The sequence below is a fragment of the Epinephelus moara genome, chromosome 16 (assembly GCF_006386435.1).
Source record: "Epinephelus moara isolate mb chromosome 16, YSFRI_EMoa_1.0, whole genome shotgun sequence".
Taxonomy (NCBI): domain Eukaryota; kingdom Metazoa; phylum Chordata; class Actinopteri; order Perciformes; family Serranidae; genus Epinephelus; species Epinephelus moara.
In genome coordinates, this window is record NC_065521.1 from 30,208,274 (window position 1) to 30,232,449 (window position 24,176).

General features: G+C 42.4%; 1 long non-coding RNA gene across 1 annotated transcript; it reads left to right on the top strand.

Moving 5' to 3' along the window:
- Positions 1–7,844: 7,844 nt before the first annotated feature.
- Positions 7,845–19,855, top strand: LOC126403197 (uncharacterized). The gene is made up of 3 exons (XR_007571297.1): positions 7,845–7,985; positions 10,518–10,609; positions 19,093–19,855. It is a non-coding gene; the product is annotated as an uncharacterized LOC126403197 (long non-coding RNA).
- The last annotated feature ends 4,321 nt before the right edge of the window (positions 19,856–24,176 follow it).

A 24,176-nucleotide genomic window follows, 5' to 3' on the forward strand; every position in this document is an offset into this window, starting at 1 on the left:
GTATGAAACAGATAAAAAATGGCACCTGCGTCATAATATTTCATGTTTTAGTGCCTAATGTAAATACAGAAGCTTTAGGTCTAAATCCATGCACACATTTGCCAAAACTAATTTTTGATAATCTGTTTTTTTAGCCCAAGATGACCTGTTCACATCCTGTTTCAGGCACTGGAAATGTTTAACAGTTTTCAGCACAGGTTTACAATATATTTGTTCCACACTTGTCAAACAGGTTTTCTTTTCTTTCTTTGACAGGAGCTCTCCGTGGTGCTGATTTCCAGATTTGGAGGAACTGCTGGTGGGAAGTAAAGAACACTATCTGGAGTAAAAACCCTGTGAGTGATCTTTCATAAAAATGGTCAATATAGATTTTACTGGGGTTAAAAGACATATGACTGTAGCATTTTACGCCACACAATTTGATTTTCACACTTCAGAGGAGTTCATCCTTTTCCATCAGAGAGAGTTTGTCATATCTGGCGCGAATCTTCCCCGCAGGATGCTAAAAAGTTTAACATTTTCCTTTGGTAAAAATAATTCACATCAGATGTAGTTGCTGCTGCGTGCATGGTGCAAAGTTGGCATGACAGCCGTGTACAGTTCCACGTGAAATAATCACAAGAGAATCACAAGCAGAGGACTCAATGCAGCTCAGGCTTTATTTGTTGTCACATCATTACAAGGCTTGCATTAAACTGAGACAAAAAAGGCAAAGAACATCACATTCAGGCTCTCCTCTGTAGACTCAATCTGTAGTGTGTATCATAAAAATATTCCGAACAGAGACCCTGCAATTCTTGATTAAGTACAGACACATATTATATTTTAGTTATTTATTTGCATTTTAAATATAAGAATGAATGATCAAGTGACATTCTAGGTGCCAACATTGAGCACTAGATGTACACTATGTGACAAAAAAAGCCAAATTCTCCTATTTATGGTAAATTTGATCCTATTTTGCTCATATACTGGTTCTTACTGAATGCAATTCTTATATAAAAATATGTGTTAAAGATCTTAAATTTGTCATTACGCTATATACCTCTGAGCTGAATTTAATATGCTACATTTCCTGCAAGAATATGCACTGTGGGATTAAATCTTACCCAATATTCTACCTCAGTTATGACTATAAAACTAGAATGAAATGCTGTGCAACTGTTAGTTTATTTGATTTAATCAGGTATTTTGAGTCCTGCAGTCTTCACTGAGCCACAGCTTCAACCATGCGTTGTCAGGGAGACGCCTGTAGGTGGCATTGAATCACTTAAATCTCTATATGTTGGCTCCATCCGCCTAAACACTGCAGCCATCGTCAGTTAGTGTCCCTCCAAGGCTCCTGGCTCTGCTGTAGGCCTGAGGTTGGAGCCACACGGTGAAGGTGTGGTGGACTGGAGCTGCTGCTGGCCTACTTTTGCCTATGAAATAATTTATTAGAGCTGAGACTGCAGCCTACACAGCCTTACTGTTTGCCTCTGTGATATTCTATAAAATAGTATTTCAAACTGGCACAATAGGGCTGCGATGGACTAAAGAAGCTGCCGCACGGGCGCGTAAAGATGAGGATTTATTTAGCATTAATGCACTAACAGCGGCGGGTGTTTCCGTTATCAGACACACACCGTTTGTCCGTTTAATTTGTAGGCAGACGGTGCATCAGAGACATCAGCCAATATTTAAAGTCATATAGGTTTAGGCAACATTTTAAATACGAACATTGATTATTTGCGTACTTTATATTGAAGTCAGCTCCCCCACTTTTAAATTTATTGACCTTATCCCTGCTAATAAACTGATTTTCACTCCCAAGAATAAAAACTGCGTATTTAAAAATGGAGCAAACCTTCCCCAGGTTCTACATCTACCAAAAATATTAGATTTAGTAAAGAATATCATAAATGTAAATGATCTATGAAAATGTCTCTGTAAAACCCAGAGGTAGGCCAGTGACCTCACTTGGCGAAAGTCCAATTGTTTTCGTAAACCTGCGTCGTATTCTGCGCGAAGCGTTTTCACATTTTTTTGGATAAGTCAGATTAAACATTTAAACAAAAAGACATTTAAATCAATATTTCTGATCAGGAGCGTTAAAAGTTAACTGCCGGTAACCTCATTTCATGCTGTAATAGCCTATCAAAGTACGCATTGCGCCCACCCAGTCAAAGCAACAAACACACACACACACACACACACACACACACACACACACACACACAGGCACGCGTATACATGCTTGCGCGTGCGCACCCACACACTCACGCGCAGTTGAGTGACAGTACAGCAGTCAGCTTTATCCCGGTGCTATGGTTGGCAGCCAGGGCCTGTCTCTGTACCATTAAGGGTCAAAGTAGTGAACTAACAGCCTGCGGCCTGATGAGACAATGAAGAGATATTAAAAAAAAAACCGTGAAGCATGATGCTGTGTAGATTCCTCTCTTGGCATTCACCGCGTGCCTTAATTGTATGGACATTAAATCAAGGTCCGCTGTGAACACGCAGAGTGACAACCCTTCAAGAAGTCGCCTTCTCACCCTGCTGATGGGTGCAGAACGAAGCCAAGCCAGCAGCCTCCAACCCTGCCTGACTTCCACCCGCTCCAAACCTCCAGCATCTGCCACCAAGGAGGATACAAGACTGCATGACTGCGATTTAAGTACAGCTCCCGTTTCCGTGCGCGCGCGCCCCGGCCCGTGCACACACGCACACACACACTCACAGACACAAACCTAAAAGCCGATTTTGCAACACAATCACGCGCGCACACACACACTCACACGCATGTAGACACTCAAATCTAAAGCCGATTTATAGCCTACACCAGCAATAATGCGCGCGGCCACATTCCTCTCCTGCGCCTCTTTGGATTGCACGCAAAGAAATATTGATATCACTGCGCCACAGCTCGGCATTAAGCCCCACCAGCACACGGCCCACAATCAAAGGATGTGAAGCAAAGCTTGCACCTTAAAAAAAACCTTGTTATTAGCATAGCATTTCCAAACACTGTCTAATGCTGTGGTGCGTCTTTACGCATCTCTTGGCAGGTTACCTCGCACAGAATGACAGCTGAAGCTACACAGGCTCTCGCTTTGTCCTTCCCTCAAAACCACTCAATTTACAACATTAGCCTGACTCCAAAACACAAAGACAACAAGAGAAAACAGGAGAAAGCAACGATGGCAGCATGTCACAAAGCTATATCTTTGAAGTCATACATCCCACTGAGAAGAGTGCTGTATTTTCCATTTAACTTGTCTTGAATGCAGTTCCCCGACTTGTCCACGATCAACGCCCTCGGACAAAACGCGCGATGCCTCCTCTCTCCTCTCATGCAGCTGACACACTACGGATGGCTACTTTAACATTAGGCTACTGTATATCTGAGGTGAAAAAAAGGCAAGTCGCTCTTCAATGCGCCACACAGCACTCTACAGCTCGGTTAGTCGGGAGGCTCATTTTCTCGTGTTTGAGGTGGGGAAAAATGGCTTCTTCATCTTCGGAAAGGTCCTCTCTCCACCAAGAGTCAGCCGGTTCCTTTTGGTTGGTTTCTTTTTAATCTGACCCATTTCAGGCACAATCCAGCCCTGGATGCATACCCCCCTGTCTTGCTCTCCTCTCTCTCTTTCGGGCTGTGTGATCCACTGTCTCCCGGATTAGAGCGCCCCTCTCTTCCCATCCTAGACAATTGCGAGTCTCTGCTGATTGGGCTTCAGCGCAAGAGGATTACATGGGCGCACAATGACGTCATGGCCCGGGGCCCAAGCCCCCCCCCATTAAAACCAAATCCTCATCAGCCCCAAATGTCCTTGAAACCACCGGCCTGACTTTCTGCAGCGCGTCATGCATGCATGCACCGGGACAGACTACTGTTTACGTTTACAGATAAAAGTTGCAGCCGATGGTTGGCATGTACTGGCACATGCAGCATCGCATGCAGAGGAAGCCAAAATAACATGGCAGTGTCGGCTGTGTGCACCTGAATACCAACACCTTGCAGGTTTTACCCAAACAGGTGCATAGGCAGCTAAGTGCTGCTTCAAATGGTGCAGGCTTGTGGTAAATAAAAAGGTGGAGAGGCTAAAGTATGACCTCACTGTGATGCAAGCCTAATCTCCAAATCAAGTTTTACTCATGTCCAAACCCCAACACACCGCCTATTGGCCTCCACACTTAAATCATACCAAGATGTTATGTTGGCCAAAGAGTGGATGATTTCTACTTTGCAAATGACACACTGATTTTCTTATTAGCTTGTAGTTAAGTGCATTAACCCTTCACTACACTGCTGATGCAGACAGGCTCATATCAGCACATCATTATTTCCCTTTTGAGACTACACACTCTATGCAACATCCACATTTAACTGTATCCAAATCTGGTGAAGATTACCATGACTGTGTTCACGGTTATTCTTCTAAGGCCTGTGGCCTGTGATGCAGATGGTCTGGGCTAATACCATATGCTGCTCTAGCATGCACCATTACATATTTTGCATAAAAGTTTAAGACAGAAAATTACTATTTATATGTGGTGCATTTTTTTTAAGTTACACAGTATGATAGCCTACATTTAGATATTCTGTGATGTATTCATGCACCGCTGTTAGCACTATGTTGGAGGAAATTCTCTATAGTCTATTTGATTGTGTGATAAGTTATCATAAATATAGTAGCTCCATTGTAGGCTCTGACTGTTGACTACAACTATTATTTTAATGGTTTCAAAGTGTTGACTTTAGAGGTTGCTATGACCTATATCAGGCCTAAATATTAATCAGCTCCTCTAAATGCATTCCTGCGGTTTTATTTTGGAAATTAGCAAAGTAGATATTTTGCTTGTTGCCTCCATGACAATGTCAAATGTCCAGTTACAATTTTAAGAATAATTTAATTTAAAAAATATCTTAATTTGACTAAAGAGTCCATTTTTTTTCCTTAAAAAATGTTTTTGCAAGTTGATTCAAATGTAGGCCTGCAGTCTCCAGCCCTCCTCAATTTGTGCTATTCAAGCTTTATTTAATATTTTCCTTAAACAGATAAGTTATATTAACACTGCCATAAATCTGCGTGCATTCATATAATGCATTTCAACGCCGTTCCAATAAAATCCTGCAGGAATATATTGATTTCTGTCCCGGAAGAAAATGTCATTGGATTTTCAAATGTTTCTCCCTCCTTCCGTAGCTTGTGTCTACCTCCCACTGTTGGCTGAACAAAGAGATGGAGAGGAGGAACCGTCAGCGGCGTTTAGGATGCAATCGCTGCCCCTCCACTCTCCATAACTGAGCCTATAGAATCGCAAATGCCCTCTTTTTTCAAACAAATGCAATTATTAACTATTTTAAACATGCGTGCCTATTGTCTCATCTGAGCCTCCGTCGCAATCTACATCTCAAAACCAGCTTCCTGCATTTACATGAATGCAATTCACTAATGCAAGTCATTTGTTAGGCCTATAGGTCTTTTGGTTCCCCGTTGCCAAAAATGAGGAGGAAAAAAAAATGTAATAACCCAGCCTGCAGAGCGGCCACCTGCTACAGGAGAAGCGTCCTCTGTCCAAATACAGCCTATACTGATAAATCCACGCTGGCTTGGACTCAAAATCCTTTGTTGTGTCTTACTCTCGTCGTTGCGGGTATCCTCCATCTATGCACCACACTGGGGCTCCATCACATCCTCTCTCCATTTTGTGCAAGCGCAGGCATTCATCTGTGCAGGGAAACGCAGCAGCACAACGCCTGTAAGTTTAGTGAAAATAGCCTCCGCGTCTCTCCACATGCACGCCGGAGCACAGAGAGAGCGAGGTCGTGAATTGAATCGCGGTTGCTTTTTCTCCCCTCATCTCTCCCTCCGCCGAGCTGAGCGGCCTCCACATCTTAAGCTGAATGAAGGGGGAGTTGTCCCTGTGCATTACAATGACATTCAGGCCCCCATTCATTCAGCCACTGTCTAACGGTCTTTGGACAGCAAATGCACCCCCATCGGGGGGTCGCAGCCCCCTCATTACACCCCCAATCCCAACACGCAGCCCCCCACAATAGCCCCAACAAAAGAGAGAGGAGAGTCGGCCCCAGTTGTGCGAGCTGCGGCCCCTGGACTTTTTGAGGTACGCTGGGAAAATATTCCTGTGCATTTGAATTACATTAAGGAACGTGCCGCGGCGGAGTTTAATGTGGAAGCAGCACGAAAAAGCACATCAAAACAAATAAGTATGCTGTTTATAATTCATCCCCCTTTGTATATGTGAGCTTCGGTGCTTCTCTGCAGCAGGTGAAGCTCGGCTGATCGGCTGAAATAAAGGTTCAAATCAGGTGATGCAACATGAGGAAAAACACTGACTCCTTTAATTGTGGCGTGCCAAGAAAAGTTGGCGCAAACTGCGTAAAAATGGTGCACACACAGAGGTAAAGTGCAGGACCAGGCTCATGCAGGACTCCGCACAATGAAGCTTGTTCCAGGGAAGCATTCTCTCTGAGAAATACTAAAGCATACATATAAAAAATAATATATAATTTTAAACAATGCATTTTAAACAATGCAAAAGAGGTGCCTTTTATAGTAAATAAAATCACATAAAATCTCCAAAAAAAGTGGCATAGGTTTAAAAAAAACATCAATAAGTTCTAAGTTCTAGAAAAATATTATTTTTAAAAATGTACTTCTGTAACATTAATGCTGCTCTTTTCACCTGTAAACAAACAGCTTATCTGATTTGACCCATTTGAGTTCGCTCTTTCTGCACACGCAAATTCTGCTTTCTGAATTTATTATAATAATTAATCACATTAGAATATATCCTTGCATACACTACTACTGCATATAACAACAATAATAACAATAATAATAATAATAATAATAGAAAAAAAATAGTGGACGTTGTTGGAGAGGTTGTCCCGGTGTGGAGAGCCAACTTTCCCAGGGAAATCATACCGATTTCCGAAATGCTGTTGAAGGCCCGAATAGGCACAGCTGGGCATCTGCTTATGGGCCTATTCATCAGGAGGAGGGAGAGGTCAGCGCTGCGGCCCGGTGGGCAGCTCCGCACCATAAGCTCGTTATGCAGATACACCGCTTATAGTTTATAACCAACAGGACTCTCCTCCAGCTCAGCACAGAGACACTCTGAGTCCAGATAAATCACCTTTATCACGTGATCAGAAACATTTTGGGGGATACATTTAAAGATAAATTCAATAAATTTAAATGTTACTGCTATTTTAACACCGTATATTCATTTCCATACAAGTTATGTTATTTTTCATTAGTTTATATTTTACTTCTTGTAAAATATTCATATATTTTGTGCTTTTTTTCCTGTTTTAATTTAGTATTACTTAGAGCTAACCTGGCTAAAACATTGTATATTAGTTAAAAGGCTCACGGAAAAAAACAAGGTGTTTGTAAGCTGTGCCTAAACGCAGGAAATTTCCTCTAAAACACTGACTGAAGTTTATCAAAGAGAAAAGAAACGAATCTCCGGTGCACTTTTTTCCCTCAAACCTCCCACACTTTTATACTGGCACTGCTACTTGTTTTGAGAGGCATATAAAGAGGTGTAATTTTGCAAACATTTCTTAAGTGCACAGAGCCAGAAGGACCCTCCAGTATTGTCCAGGGAGAGAAAGAGAAACACGTTGACAAAGGAATCCATTGTTCCTGGTGAACAATTCAAGGGGCCTAGTAAGCTGTCCTCTACGATCAGGCAGCCGGCCGCTGATTTGAATGCAAGGGGCCCCTCCAAGGAGAAATGGTAATATATGGCAAGATATAACAAACACTAGCCTATATTAAACCCAGCAAATCGGCTATACCAAGTCCTGTACACACATAACACACACACACACAGTAGACACAGAGACAGTTGGAGGCTGAGGAAAACTTTACTGTACTTTGGATTCAGTATGTTACACCTGCTCCCAGGATGAGTCACACTTTATTTTTTTTAGAGCCTCAGTAAAGCTAATGTGGTCCTCATGGTCACAGGTAAGCTTAGAAATATTACCTAAAATTATATTTTTTAAATTTCTACCACACATTTTATTTGCTTTCCTAGAAAACTGTGATCTAAATTAACGTATATTATAGTCCTCTCCTATTACTGTAATTGTTTCTGGGCTCCCAAGATAATGTACACCTGCTATGAAATATGATGGTAGCTAATAAAGTTAGGTTAGCTTAGCCATGAGGTCACTGTTATGGCAGGCTTTTTTAAATATGAATTATTTTAAATTAGTTTCAGCCAGCTAATGATTGTGTGCAATTAGAAATTCAAGTTTTTGCAATTTAATTTAATTTATTTGAATTTTTTTCTTGCAACAAGCTACATTTAAGCAGTAAAACATACATTATTTTAAACACACAAAATTAGGTCAAAGGAGCAAAGAAGTGTGTGTGTATTATGCGTTCAAAATTGCACTAAAAGTCTATTTTGTGTGTTGAGGAAGACTCCGTCACTTAAAATTTGGCCGTGCGAAGCAGAAAGACCTAAAACCCTACATGTCACTGTTCATCATTTCACAAGGAGAAAAAATGCACTGCACATTTGTTGGGAGATGGATTGTCACTTGTGTGTCTCTAGAATAATGACTCGTCCACACACACACACACACACACACACACACACACACACACACACACACACTGGCACAATCCCTCAAATTATTATTTCATACACAGCATCTCCAGCAATTCCTCATTTGGATGGTTTATAGACGAGCGTATTACATTTTGTCCTTTGCTTTGTGGACTCACATATCAATAATGTTGAGCCACTTGACCGGCGAGGTGAGCATCAGTACTAATGTGGAGGTCCTTGACTCAGTCTGATAAATGTCATGAGCTGTTTGCATTGATCTGTTTGTGACACAGCCCGTCGAAAAGGGTCATTATCCTGTCTGTTTCTGTACCTTTATTGTACGTTGGAAAGGCTGTTGCTCGCCAGGTTTCACTTGAACTCACCTTAAATGTGTGTTTGCGGACTCATTTTATCTGAATATGCATGTGTGTGTTTACTGACATCAGAGCGAAGCCTCAAATCGATATCTCTTAGAATTAATGGTTGTATACAGCTTTGGATTGGAGAGGTGCTGCTGATAACACTAAAATCTTTGTGCTTGTGTGAATGAAAGGCACAGATTGATATATAAGTGGTGCAAAACTGACCCGAGTGTGTGTCTGTCTAGATAAGTCTTTCCCACATACATGCATTCTCTCAGTCCATGCATGTTATCATTAGGCTGTACATTACTGACGCAGCTCCTCAGTCATGTACTCCAGTCTGAGCAGTCAGGAGGTTGGAGAGGAAATAGACTCCTGAGCAGGACACACTGAATAAGCATTAACCACCTCCACAGATATTCATTACTGGCTGTTGTAAAACAAGTCAAATTCCAATGAGCGTAATATGTTGGCAGCAAAGACAGGTTTTTTTTTGTAATCCTCTGAGACAGAGAGCAGAGGTGACACCACTGCTGAGGTGAGTTTTACACAAATCCTGCATGTCAGGCGTTCACATGAAAACAAAGGCGCACGTTTAACCTCCCTTCAAAACGTTGCTCTTACTGATGCTCATTCATGCCCAGCTGATGCTGTTTTATAAGTGCATGTGGAGTAGCACAAAGACACACAAGTCCTTCTTTTTTTACTCCTCCTGGCTCTGTCACACACACACACACACACACACACAAACACACACACACAGCATGCAAACCTGCAACAATTCAATAAAAAGTTATTTGCAGCTTTTTCCCATCCGCACACCGTGACTAAACCTTGCTTTCGTCTCATATTCGCAGCACAGCGCTCCTCTACGCCGTCAGTTAACCCTGCAATTAACCCGCACCTCAGCCAGACATCATTAGGGAGAGAGCGAAGGAGAGGGAGGAAGATTGAGGAAGACGAGAGACAGATAAATGGAGCAAGCGGGGAACGGTTATCTTGTCATGCATTATACGAGAAAGTTAAACACGACAAGCTACAAACAAACAAAGTATTATAATCCTATTTATATGTATATTTTATATTACTGTGATTTTTTTTTTTTGTCATTTTGAAAATCTGTCTTTTCCTTTGGCTGACATATATTTCATGCTTTGCTGGATATGTGACACTATATATATCCTTTTTAAAAAATGGATTGTGCCACACTAACCATATAGCCTCACCCCGGTGACCTCTCCCATCCCCCACACTTTTTTTTTTTTTTTTTTAGCAGATTGGGTAGGCCCCAGTCGAGAGGTTTGGGCGTTGGAGCATCAGAGAGGTTTTGCATACAGCTGTATTCAAGTCTGGGGCAACTCCACTGACAGGCTGATGGAGGAGCGTTTCGGAAATGTGACCAAACATTTTTGAATCATTTAATACATCCATCTTTTTTGTGTATTTAGGTTTAAAGGTCAAGATAACAGACATTTTTTTTTAAGAATTGCTGTAACATTGAAATTCAAAAGGGTGAGATGGTGGTAAGCTAAATGCTAAAAGATGCTGACCTTTAATCATCTCTGTTGTGTGTTTTAGGAGATGCATCAGGAGAAATAGCAGAACGGAGTCCAGGAGACGAAGGTGTTTCTTTACACCATTCGTCATCAGTGAGACCAAGGGCAGAGCATGTGAGGATGCAGCCTATAGAGAAAATATAGTGATGGATTTTATCCCCAGAAACACGTCTGCTTTAAAATACACTGATGGTTTTGCACGTCCACACACACAGTAGAAAACACACCAGCTATTTTAAAAATTATTGTTGCTTGAAACATTATTTATAGAAATTAAATTAAAAATGTCACAGTATTTTATTCTAAATGTTGCTATAAAGTTTGTTTAATTTCACACCATGAGGAACTTTGTATGTTTAGGTGACAATAACGCAGCTGCAGATAAGGTTGATGAGGTCGTACGCTGAGGTTGCGGGTCAGACATTGTTTTCCTCCCTATATCGGTACAGTGCGGCGCGCATTGTGTCTAGTGGGCATTGTGGAGCATCTGGGGGAACTGTTTAGTCCCCCATAAGAAGATTAGAGATGATTGGTTTTATTGACCGGCCTCTGCTGCGGTTATCAGGGCGACTCTCAGAGCACCGAGCCACGCTTTTGTCCGGCTCTCATTGTTCTTCCCAGCCCGAGACCCTGCGCTGATATGAATTTGATATGACAGTAAAGTGCCAATTATGTACATACATGCAAGGCCCTGCTCCCTTTCAGCTCTGCGTGGAGTGAAAAGACAGGGAGGTGAGGAGGAGATAAGGTGACGGAATATCTTGAAGGGTTGGCGAGCGGGTCTCGAGGATAATTTGCTGCAAGAATCTGGAGTCTGTTATTTTCCCGAGCCTTATATTGTCAATAAAACGCCGCCATTGAAACATTGATGAGTGATAAAGAGGTTACGTGGGTGCGTGCGTGTGTATGTGTGTGTGTTTTTTTTCTACCAGCTAGCCTGTCATATCTTATCAGCATCAGCTTCCTCTGTGATGGACTGATTATTGCCATCAGTTCAAGGGTTTGCTAAATTACAGAAAACATAAATATGATACTGGTTTCATTTTAATGCCACGCAGATAAGATGATTTTATTTTACCTGTTTCTGATTATTCACTTCACCTCCATTATTACGTTCTAACAGTGTATAAACCCATGTTACATATGTCTGATCATGAATCTAAATGGGGTATAGCTGACTCTACATGCATTACATGGACTACACAAGTGAGTGTGTGTTTACATCTGCATTTGTGTGTGGACATTTGAAATCAAAGTCGGCTGGGTGTGTAAGTCCATCTCTAATTCCCTTTTATTCCTCTCTTCCTTTTCTCTCTCTTTTATGTACTCGTCTTGGAAAAAAAGGTGTTAAATCATCTAAATCATTCCCTGGCTATTATATCCAATTAATGCCTCCTCATGGTGTTTTATTGTGTTATAAACTGCTATTGCTTGTGGTTCAGTAGACAAACACAATGTGTGTCTGTGCCGCCTGCCACCGGGGCTGGCTGGGCTGTGCTGGGGAGGGACAGAGGGGGACTTGGCCACTGCCCATGGGGGCCCTGGCCACTCTAAATCAGTTAGTTTTGGAGGAGATCCTAGTCGGCTTTTTAAGAGGGTCCATTATAGGCTTGTTAATGCCTCAGCCGAGGGGGAAACACTACTAACTGCACTCAATTCTCTATGCACTCAGTCTCAGTCTCACTCACTCTCTCCCTCGCACAAACACACACACCTACGAACACACACGCCCATTTTCTTCTCCCCCTCGCTCTCCCTTCGCTTGTGTGTTTCTCTTGAGATGTGCGAGTGACTGTGTGTTGTCTTTGCAGTGTGTTTTGCGCGCACTCGACACACCCATCTCTGCTTCTGTCTCCTCTTTATGAATTTCATGGGTTTGGCCTTCCCTGAAAGTACCCCGATATCACAAAGTCTCCCTGTTTCTTGCATTGATCTGTGTGCTCTGGGTCTGAATGTGTTCTTTTGTGCACACACACGTGTGCAGCTATGGCCATGTGTGAGTTTGTGTGTGTGTGTGTGTGTGTGTGTGTGTGTGTGGTGTGTAAAATGTGTTAAGCAGATTGAGGGTTTCTTTGAAGATGTATTTCAGAGCCTGCAGGGGGATTCAGGAGTGTGTTATTGCATATTTAGGACAGTGTGTGAGGGTCTTTTGAAAGAGTACGTGTGTGTGAAATTTTAATTCACACTATAAGTGTGAAGCAGCTTAGTTCATTTATCACTGAGAGGAGATACCCAGAGAGCTGTTTCAACTCCCAGTAGGTCTTCTGTCACACCGAGCTCCCGAGGATCCTAACTAGCTGCAAAACCACAAACTACAAAGTTCACTGTGGAACAATTGCTTGTTGGTGATGTCAGTTCCCGCTTCATCTGCTGTTTGATGCACATGTATGCTCTGCTGTCTTTTTTATTCACTTGCATTTTCCCGCTGTTTTATATCATATTTTTTCCTTCTCCACCAAAGTGGTCACGGCGGCTTTGTTCTGCTCGTGGTCGAGCTATAGGCACCAATATTGCCACACCTGAGGTGCAAGCTAATGTCCTCCATCTCCGCATTCTGAACCGTCGTCAAGGAAAGGTGCCTCTCGGTTGCCCTGGAAACCATGCCTCCCAGCATGCTTTGTGTGAGTGACAGGAGGAAGGTGTGACAGAGTGAGAGCTTTGTGTGAATGGACATCTTGCAGGCTGGACAAGCTCTAAAGCCTTTTTCTATTCATCAGCAGAGGCTAAATGTACCACAGTTCATCCCTCGCGTTTTCACAGTCTGCAAAACAATATCATTATTATTAACCATAGTTTACGCTTCCTGTGCAGGTGCTCTGTCCAAGCTGAATGGAAAGACTTAAACATACGTTGTAATCATCGTTCTCCTCCCATGTTTAAATTCTTACTCTCAGGAAAAAGACAAATTCTGTGACTGTAGCGGCAACATAATTTTGCTGTTGAGGGGAATGAGCAGGATAAGTGGATGCCATGATTGGTTACAGCAGTGGCAGCCTGTGTTCATCTCGCTCCCCTCTGTGCTTGCTCATGCGAGACGCTCCGAGAGTGTGTCCTCCTTGGAGAAGACATGCGTGTCCCTGTGTATGTGTCCAGAGAATGTAAGTCTGCTTTCTCCTCCAAAACTTAAAGTGGCTTCATACTGTGTGTCTGTGTATCGTGTGTGTGTGTGTGTGTGTGTGTGTGTGTGTGTGTGTGTGCGTGTGTGTGTGTGTGTGTGTAAAAGGTAGGGTAAGATTACCTGACTTCATTAAGGGTCAGTTTGTGCAGTGGTTTGCAGTCAAGTGCATGTATTTATGCAAGTGTGTTGGATTGATGTGTCCACGCTGACGTCAATACAATCAACACCTCAATTTCAAATCTTGTCTGTGTGTGTGTGTCTCTAAGTGTGTGAGTGTGTGGGTGTGTGGGTGTGTGTGTGTGTGTGTGTGTGCAGGGTTCAATCTCAGAAGCCTGATAAAGTGTGAGACCAATAACTGATAAAGTATCAGACAGCAGGCAGTGCTGTCCAGTGGTGAACCTGGAAATGGACCTTTTTCCTGAACACTTACCAGATAAGCAAAATCAGAAATAACTGACTCCAGGGAGCACCTGTCAGGTCTTGCTGATATGTAGTTTAACTTTCAGCACAGTTTCAGTTTGTACGGAGCTTTGCACCCCTTGCTTGGGTCCAAACCTTTGAATCAACGAAAATCAAGGTGACTGATTCATCTGTCATTGTGACATGAAACATTGGTTTCTTTGTTAAAATAAAAAACAACCAATCAGCGTCACAGGGGACTCTATTAGCCAATCAGCCCCATGGATGGGACTGACATCCTTGTCAAACTGTTGTCGAACGTTGTCAGCGGTGTGCCAGAGCCACGCCCCTAGGAAATGCGTCAGGCTTTGAAGCCAATTTTCGTAGCGGCCAGTGCAATTACACTACCACATGATGTTTTGTGGCACAAAATGGCTTTTCCCTATAGACTTAGATAGTAAAAGAGACATCTGCAGACATCTGAGTGTCACAACCCTGCGAAATGACTTGTTTCACTATCAGTCTCAAGTGCGCCTGCTCTATGAGCCACACAGTGTAGAAGTTGTGCTGATATCTGGGTAATTTTGAATGCGACAGTTGAACTTTTTTGCCTTCATGCACCATTTGGCACTTTTTCATAGGAATGAAGGCGGCCCGGCTCCAACGCTCCAACGCTGTATCCAGGTCTCTATACATCCATGGCCAGAACCAATGAGGAAAAATTACATCAGTGGCGAGTACCATAGACAAGATTAGCCCAGTTCAGTCCATCGATTTACGTCGAGACAAAACTGGCCGGTCTGAGCTCGACACAAGCCGGCTGATGGTGTCACCTGCAACTCAGCTGGTCAAATCGACGACAGCTGGTTTTAGAACATAAAGCACCTTACCTGTTTCAACAGCCAATTAGCTTGTAGTGAAGTCCACTGGTGTGTTTGCTTGCTGCAGCAGGTGCTCATCCCCGCTAAGCCCCCTTTGTCCGTCCTAATGGTGTACCGGTGTCAGACGGCGGGTCATCGCTGCTGCTTACTGTACGTGCTTATGCCCCCTCACACAAATCCTCGTTGACTGATTAATTGGCGCTGTTTTTTTTTCATATATTACTGTGGTGTGTTTATTAAGAATACAGTCCAGCTGATGCTTGTTTTATGTTTTTCACCGTTTCATCACCACTACAAATGCAACTGAGGCCAGTATCTCACTATCACTATCCTCATTCATATTTTAAGAAGCTACAAATTATATTCAGTCAGAAAATCAGCCTGAAAAGCTGGAAAACAGAACGGAAGTGCAGAGAGTTGTTGCATAGAGATGATACACCGTCTCATCTAGTTGCATCAGTGTGAAGTGGCATGTTTTTAGAACGTTGCAGAGTAGCGCGTTGCAAGTAGTTGCTTGTTTCAAAGTGTCTCGTCGCGAATCTTTGGTGTGAACTGGTGCTGCTATCAAGGTTGATCTAATTCAGCGTATCTTCTTAATATCCCCTGATATCATAGTTTGTTTTACTTCACTCAGCGTCACTTTTAAAACCCTGGAAAAACAGGTATGTTGGCATGAATACGCATGACTTTGCACTTAAAGTTACGTTAGATTCAGGCGGATACGTTGGTCTTTAGTGATTGGTTAGGGAGAATCAAATCCCCCCTCCCCATGGAAATCGGTTAGACTGGATGCAATGTCAGACTGGAGATGAAAACAAAGTCTAATGAGTTGACAACTTTGTCTGATATCAGGCAATACAACATCATGTTATTGATAAAAATCATTCAAATTGGTCGTAACTAGAGCCAGTGATTTGTCCGTTGTTGGCTACTGTAGAACAAAATGGCAGACTCCATGGGAGAACACCCACTCCTTACGTAAAATATGAGCTGCTCATTCTATGGTAAACACATAAATTCTTATTTTCAGGGGAATATAAACTATTGAAAGCATAGTTATGGATACTAAATACCATTTCTGCCAATAGATGCCCCTAGATTACACACTGGACCTTTAATGAATCAATGAAATGAAACAAAAGAGTGAATATCTCTGCAGTTAAATTTTTCACTTCCTGTCTAAACATCATTTTCTAGGCCTCTTTTGATGGCATCATTATAATCTCACCTGTGTTTCTTCCTCCTTCCACTGTCACCCCAATATGTTGATTTCACTTGACTGAAAACTTTAACACCAAACACACCCCGACTTGTCATCCCCTGAAACCACATCTGAGAAATTAAAAACACAACAACACACACAACCGATGATGGGCCTGTGAAATCCCCCCCAATCCCCACACTCACACATTTTCCCAGCCCATTATCATTATCACCGTGTTATCACCGCGTCGTCATTAGCTGCATCTAACTGTGATGGTGTCTGTGTTGTGTTCCTGCGTTCCAGTCTCTGTGTTGCCCTTAAATGTTTTCTATCAGGTTTTGGTTACCGTGGCTTTAGGTGCAGCACTGCTGTGTGAAACAGACATGACGTATGTTTCATGAGGAAGAATATCTAATCCTTGACTTCAGAAATCTGTTAGTGGCAACATGTATCCCTGAACAGATCACAACCTACTTTTGTCTCCTTCATCTTTTCTCCTAGTTTTGGTTCAAATCTATTCATCTGACCAGCCAAGGTTTTCTCATTGAGCCTATTCCTGTCTTTCTGACCTCCTACTTCTTTTTCCTCATCCTTCCTTTTTTTAGTGTCCTCTTATCATTCTGTCGTTTGCGCTCATTAGCCTACTTTATCCTCCTCTCCTCTCCTCTCCTCTCCTCTCCTCTCCTCTCCTCTCCTCTCCTCTCCTCTCCTCTCCTCTCCTCTCTCCTGCATGCCTCAGCACCCTCTCCTTCCTGTCTGTCTGTGTTGGCATGAGCCTCCCTGGCTCTGCCCCCGCCTGCCCGCACTTTATGCTGATTGGACCAGCTGTTCCACTTAAATTCACCATGGCAACCACAACCTGTCGCCTAGCAACCCTGCTCTTCTCCCTGATTCCTGCCAGTGTTCTCCACAGGCAGAGGGAGAGAGAAAAAGAGAAGAAGAGATTGAAAATTCCCTCAGATTTTTTTTGTGTGTGTGTGCGTGTGTGTGCGGACATGAGTATATTTGGCTCCTCTTCTGTGAGTCAGAAGGAAATGTGTCGAGTGTGCTGATGAGATGGTTAAATGCAGACTGTGTTTGCATGTAGGCCAGAGGGACCGTCAGTTAACTCAGAGTAGGCTGGCAGTCATAGATGTATGCGCCAAATGAAGATTGTGTGTGTGTGTGTGTGTGCGTGTGTGTGTGTGTGTGTGTGTGTCTCCTTGTCTCCCGTCGACTGGACTTGTCCTCTCAGGCGTGATGAGAGCAAGGGTACATGCAAGCTCATGCTAAAGAATTCATGGCGCTGCTGCTCTCAGAGGCCCCACTGTCAGTGTAGCCTCATGGCCCGCGCATACTAATCAGAGACACTGGATAGATGGAAGCACACACGCCCAAACACACACACGTACAAACACCAAAACGGGTTGAGTCGGCACACTGTTCTGGCATGTCGCTGTCCACCTATTTTAAACGGGGAAGATTACCCAGTTGCTAATAGACTTTTCCTGCGGCCCGGGAACCAGTCCCATGGCCCAGGTAATCCCACAGCTCATCCCCTGCGAGATGAACTGTTATCCTGGGGAGAGCAGCAGGAACCTCCCCTCCACCTCACATAATTGGATCTCATACAAGTCCAAAATGGTTGCTCTCACCTCACCTCTGCATCACGGAAATATTAAACACTACTTAGCCTCCAGTGTGCCGCTTCTGTACAACATTTAACACGTGGTGTATGCATTCTGGTACAGTCCCACTGTGTATTTTTCGTGATGACATACACATAATTAATTACGAGTTTATTTGAGTGTGTGTTCAGCTGCCTTCATCACCTCTACGGAGAATTACGCCCAGCTTGCTAATTAATGTGAGCATCTGAAACATGAGCAAACATAGATCATAGTAATAAATGAGGAGCCATGAATGCAACATAAATTCTCCAATGATACCATGTAATGTGCTGAAACTGTCCTGCAGAGTTGCCGTGGTGTAGACTTATGAATTGGCGGGAGATAAATAAGCTGTAGTGTAGATATTGGGCCACCGGAACAGCCTCAGTGCTCCTTGACATACAATCTACAAGTCTCTGAACTCCTCTGGAGGGAAGAACACCATTTGTTTTTTCTAAATTTACTTCATTTGATTAGATGGATTGCCGTGGAATTTTGTAAATACATTAAATATATGTTCAGTATATATGCTCTAACCAGTGATGATGTTTCAGTGTAGTCGCTGGCAATCTTTTTGCTACTGTGGACTCAGATAGCCATAATTTCCTCCAGAGACATGCTTAAGTTCATGTTAGAGTCGAGTCATTTAACACCATTACTTGTGGGGATCAGGGTAAGAGTAATCTGTATAATAAGGGATCTGCATGTGGGTGCAGACTCTGTAGGCAACAAGACAAGAAACTGGTATCAGAAGTGTTCTGATGTCCGTTTGTAGTCCGAGTAGTATTGACCAATCATGTTTTAGCAGGCTTTGGTTGCGTGCAGGTAAACATTAAATTATTTTTATTTATATGCATTCTTATGCAGATATCTGTTTCTAGACATTAACTGAAATGTTGTCTGGACCTAAAACCCAAAGAGTAGAAACACCTTTTCATTATGCTAACTCATGCCTTCTTGTGTCCTCTCTCCTCCTGTGACACGTAAATCGTTCTATAGCTGCACAATTAATCGAAATAATATCAAAATCTCAATATGGTTAAGTGGATTATCCAAATCACAGGAGCTGCAGTTTTTGATTAGGGTAAGAGGTGCCAAAACATACCATTAAAAATGAAGCATGGTGGTGCTACAGTGATGCCCTGGCCTACAAATCATATTCCAGATATAAGAGAACATGTCTGTTTGGTACAGACTCCATCAAAAATCACATCATCATCATTTTTAAATATACACATATATGTATATATTTTTGTGAAATTACGCAAAAATTACTGTTCTCATTAAAATTGTTATGAAATGCAATGAAAATAAATTTAATATGACTGTTTTTGTTTATCATGCAGCCCTAAATGTTTCCCCCTCCGTCATTATGGAAGATCTTCCAGTCCCTTAAATCCACCTCAAGGAGACTAGGAGCAAGGACAGAGGAGGCTTTTGAAGGAGCAGAAGTGTATCCTACACAGACGTCTTTTATCAAGTGGCATGACAACACATCAAAAGTCACTGACATGGCTTTAAGACTGACACTATGGAACCAAAGATCTCTCGTTTGGCAACTTCAGCTCCTCTGTCCTCATGTCTCGTCCTCCATCACTCTTTCACATGCTTGCTGGGAGGAGCTACGATGTAAGGAAGAGAGGCGAGTGAAGGAAGCAAGGAAACACATTAGCATAATGTAAAAACACCCCTCGTCTCACCGTGTCTTAATGCAGAGTCTTGCAAGCGTTCATTTTTGAAAATTCACATACCAAGTTCAGTACCAGAACCGACCTGATACCGGTCATTATTTCGACCTGCACCTGTGATTAAACACACACAGGCTACAGTCACTCACATCAAGCTGGGTTCTCCAGTCTTGGATTACAAATCCAGTGGAGGAGACGTCTCTTTCACCGCTTGATGCTCGAGTGACAAAAACATTCTGCACAATCACTGCCAGGTTAGGAAACATTTTAACATGCTCCCTCCACCACCATAAAACCTTAAAAGGATCCTTTGTGGGTGTCTTTGAACTCGATGCCGGCTGCCACCTCATCCTCGGACTGCAAAGTTTCATGGCCAGAGTCCTCCATGTCAGTGACGAATGTGGCGACGGAGTCAAAGGTTCAACTTGTGTCATTGGCTTTCAAAATAAAAGGAACTGCAGCTTGATAATAGTGATTTAGATGTCAAAATGTTACACATATACTGCATATCTTTTTCATTTGTTTTATTCTGAAAAATAATTTAGTTTATTTTTAACCATGCCTGTACCCGTGAATTTAAATACATACATATTTTTACCTGTTACACAGCGCAGGTACCCGACCAGGTGAAGGACTCTGCTTTAATGCTACTATAAACAATGACCAGTGCATGGAAGAGAGAGTCCTGGTCTGGATATCTGCTGGCCACGCTAGAGCCCCCGTAATATTGGCTGTTACCCAGAGAGGCTAAATCGTGGTAGAACTGATGGCTGGAGGGTGCTAAGATTGGTGTAAGAGCCGTCCAACCACTTAAGAGATCATTTTATTACCTGCTCCCATAGATGTATAACAGGGAGGGGAAGGGGACACTGAAGGCTTCATTAGGACTCTTCTTTTTGGTTAAATAAAGTCGATGAAGTCAGTGTATTTGAAATGCATGCTAATACTTTAACTTATCAGAGAAATAAAGATAGGCACACATTAGCAGGTGCTGGGTTAGCGGCCTGCCTGCAACGAGCTGGACAGTGTTGAAGAAACGTTGATTTGTAAATAAGCCATTGCAGAGGAACAGACTTTTGTGGATAATTTGACACCAGGTAAAAACCTCCTGAACAATAAACACTGAAGAAATCGTAACCGGGAGTTCAGGCTAAACATATGGGAGAAGTTTCAGTTGGTTGCAATCTGTAATCCTCACCACTAGATGCCACTAAATCCTACACACTGCTCCTTTAAGAGTTTAACACTCAAAAACCCAGGTAATGTGCTTTATCGGGTCTGTAGGTGTGATTAGAGCAGATTTCATTGACAGTGAAGGCAACATAAGAACATAAACTGTCATAAAAGTCTGATTGAAATGCTGTTTGACTCTGATTGCTCCACAGAACTACATGACATCACCTTTTTTTTTTCAAACCATAAGATGAGCCCAGACAAAAACAGAAAGAGCAAACAAAAAAAGACAGAAATATGTGAAATAACCAAAACTGCTAAAACTTAAGCAGAATATTTTGTATTAATGTGAGACCACATTGCTCAAAGTAAGAAGTTGATAAGATTTTGAGATCTTTAAAGCCTTAAAAATGTCAAGGTGAACGCACAGCAAGCCTCACAGTCTCTAAAGGGAAGGTGCAGCTGAAGGGAACAGACATACTGTGGAGGTCAAGGTCTGACCCCTCAGATCCCAGCTCCCTGTGTGCGAAGGCGGTTCCTCCGTGTTTTGAACTCAGGGGTTTCCAATCAGACAGATTGGTGTTGGGGCCCCATTTGACACGAGGGGCCCGGCGCTGCTTTAGATCCTGGTGGGCCAACTGGCAGCCTCTCAGGAAACCTATTTCAATTACCATAAGAGCCTTGGCTTGTTTCCCTTCATCCTATTCTTTAATGGACTCTGCATGTACCATCTCATGCAAATGACTTATAGCAAGGTCCTTTCCTTTTAGAGGTGTTGTTTTTCAAAGTGTTTACTGGGTGTGTGTGAGTCTCTGTGTGTGCATCAGTGTGTGTGTGTGTGATTAGCTATAAAAGATACCAGCTATTATCCCTGACGCATCTCTGACCCCGTGGCTGCAGTGTTTTGGGAAAGTCGATGAAAACAAGGAGTTCAAAAACACATAATTGCCGGGGCAGTCTGTGTTGATATTACATGAACAGGAGTGATATCTATAAACCAACCAAAACATGCATTAGAGGCTGGAGATCAGACACGAGTCATATCTGCTTTTTCTTCTGGGAGAGACCCCGAGAGAACGACAGCAGCAGGAGAGAAGAGGAGCCGGGAGGAGGGTGAACGCGGGTAATACAAAGTCAATCAAAAGAGCAGAGGAGGAAAAAAGTTGTACTTCAAGTCATGATTTGAAGAGTGTTTGCTTGTGTCGTGTGTTCGGTGGTTTTACACAAGAAAACAGAGTGTGGTCATCACTCAGGGTGATTTTCTACCCTGCTTCCTCTTGTTTCATAACACCTTGTTCCTCGAGATAAATGGCTCTCTCTTAAGCCGAGCCTAAATTTGTTTCAGGACTAAAGTAAAACATGTTAATATCTCAATATTTTGAGAGAACAGAGGCAACAAACGAGAGAACTCTTAACAGCCTTGTAGCGGTAAAAAGCAAAATGACACAATAGGCCTTTTTCACAGCACACATTTTGACTTGTAATAGTAGGAAAAGCACAGGTGTTACCAAAAACATAATGGCTCTGTTCCATTCAAGTGTCCCAGTAAGTTATGAACACATAAACAAATCTAAGAGTCTACAGCGAGCGGCTCTGTGAGGCTGTCCTTATGCTCAGTGGTGCTTTGAGTGAAATACTAATGCAGCTTGTCAACAAGTTCGCAATGACAACGCTAACATGCTGATGTTTAGCAGGTCATATTTACTGTGTTCACCATAGTTTAAGATGCAGACATTTAGAAAGAATTTACCAGGAACAGTGGTGTAATCAAGTTATGATGGTACCTCAGTGCAAGCTATCATGCATGTAATGTCTTGACACAAATAGAGACTTGACAATGGACAATGTCAGCATACATATTATTATCATTGCTTATCTGACAAAAATATTTGATAGCATATTTATAGATTTTATAGCTTACATAGAAAAAGCACATACATTTGTTATAGATAGCTACTGACTATTTTAAAAAATAAGAAAAAAAAAAGCATGATGCAGATGGGGTTGCCTCTTTGAGTACCTATAAAGCAAATGGCACCATTTTTAAATAATAATATTCTTATTTTTTATCATTTATCTTTGGACACAGGAATATTTCCAAGTTGGCAATCTGAATCACATGAAAAGGGCCCACTTTCTGTATGGGCCCCTCCACGCCAGGGGCCCAATTGCAATTGCACTGCCTGTCTATATTTATGCACCTGACCAGGAGCCGAATTATCCACAGAGGTCTCCTCCTCACCAAAACATATGGACCTGATGTTTTAAGCTTCAAAAACACCAGAAAAAGTAGTTTCACGTTAAAAAACTGTCTTTTTCTGATGCTGTTTGGCTTGTCAGGGACAGGTTGCTAACTACGATGGCCAACACGGAGAGGCGAATGGCCCTATAGAGCCTCTGTTTGGTTGGCTCTGTTTGGCTACTGTAGAAACATGGCAATGCAACATGGCAGACTCCACTGATGAGGACCTGCTCCCTATGTAGACATAAAATGCTCATTCTAGTGTCACAAAAACATGATGATTCTTTTATTCAGGTGATTATACACCAAAGAAAACATACTTTTTGTATTATATTCAGTTCCTGCCAATATATCCCCCTAAATCCTACACACTGGACCTTTAATAGATAATAACTACAGATGTTATTTTTGCAGATCTTCAACTTGAATTCATGAAATCTTAAAGATTATAGACGGAAAACTTGCTTTCAGTGTCTCAAAATACTCCCTCAAATCATTTTGTCCCCGTTCTTGCACACCCCACTCTACCCTACATTACTGTATTAAGAATTGATTTGCAAGGCCATTGGACCTTCGTGTCGAGGCAGCTTCCACAGCAGAGGAACACACAGATTACACAGGGATTAGGTGGTGTAATCTCACACGTTGCTCTGCGATGCTGTCCAAAAAAGGAATAAGGGAGGCATGGGGTTTCTTTCAGTTTTGCACTCAGATACAAGGAAAGAATTTTCCACACAGGAACACTTATGCATACTCGACTGTGCACTGCTGAGGCAATTTTCTTGAAAAGAAAAAAAAAAAGAGAGGAATTTTCAAATAAAAATTGACTTTGACAACTCCAACTGGTGAATAGAGAAACACAGAAACTTGAGAATATGGAGTCTGACAGCACTTTATCTTCCTGTTTTCTTTTCAGAGCGGAGATATATAAAACCGCAAAGTTTTTTAGATTTCTCTATCGAGCTCTCCTTTCGTCTATCCTTCTTTATCTACTGTTGACAGATCGTTGACCTTCCTCATCTCTCCTTTTTTTCTTTCTTCTGATGGGGAGATAAAGGAAAAGATGGGACTCTTGGAGGGTCTGCAGTGTTTGGGAGGATTGAGGATGATTATTTTTGGGGGATGGGCAGGAGGTTGCTGGATGAAAACAGAGGTCCTGGCTCTGCTTTAAGGCAGCCTTAAGTGATGCTTTGATTGCTGTGACAGTTGATCTTTATTATGAAATTCCATAATAGAAAATCGACCCTGTCCACTAAGCCTGGGACCTTATCTGTGGGAGTCTGCACTGGATGGAAGTGTGGGTGCACATGAGTGTGTGTTGGGGTTA